The sequence below is a fragment of the Elephantulus edwardii genome, unplaced genomic scaffold (genome assembly GCF_000299155.1).
Source record: "Elephantulus edwardii isolate Elephantulus edwardi_28Jun2011 unplaced genomic scaffold, EleEdw1.0 scaffold00201, whole genome shotgun sequence".
Classification (NCBI taxonomy): Eukaryota; Metazoa; Chordata; class Mammalia; order Macroscelidea; family Macroscelididae; genus Elephantulus; species Elephantulus edwardii.
In genome coordinates, this window is record NW_006399951.1 from 784748 (window position 1) to 785426 (window position 679).

Below are 679 nucleotides of genomic sequence, written 5' to 3' on the forward strand. Positions count from 1 at the left end.
CTACCTTATTATTTCTATCCATGGGTAAGGTACACTTATTGATAAGTGTTTTACTAATCACTTATTAATAAACATATTATTACACTTATTATTAAGAGCATGCAAAAAGCACTACCTAGGACAATCCAAAAATGTATTTGGTTAAAAGTCATTTTATATGGTCAAAGATCTTCATGACCAAGTACCCCACATTGTTTGGAAGACACTCATCATAACGAATGGGGAGATGGGTCTCCTAACAGGAGTTGTTAAGGAGATGACAGCAAATGTCAGGTGAGCATTGTCCTTAAGTTCAAGCATGAACAAACACAGTAATTCAAGAGTAGAGCCCCATTTATGAGGCCTCCATAGAAGAAGGGGTGCTTGTAAACTGGAGGGTCAGCAAAAAGAGGAAGCTTCTCAGTGAGGGAGGTGGACATAGTGGCTGCAATATCAGGTTCCATGTAACAGAGACTTTGAAGATGGTGAAGGACCAGTCAGTGCTTTCCTCTGTTGTCCATATTATGGGTTGGAAACACCTTGGTGCCACCGAGTGACAGTCATGGTGCAGGTGAAAATCGTGGTGGCAGAAATTACTTCCGTGAATCCCCTGGGGAGGTTCCATGTTGGAAGCTAACACAGTGTTTCTTCTTTTCATGTATTATTTTTTAAGTTTTAATTAATTAATTTATTTATTTTT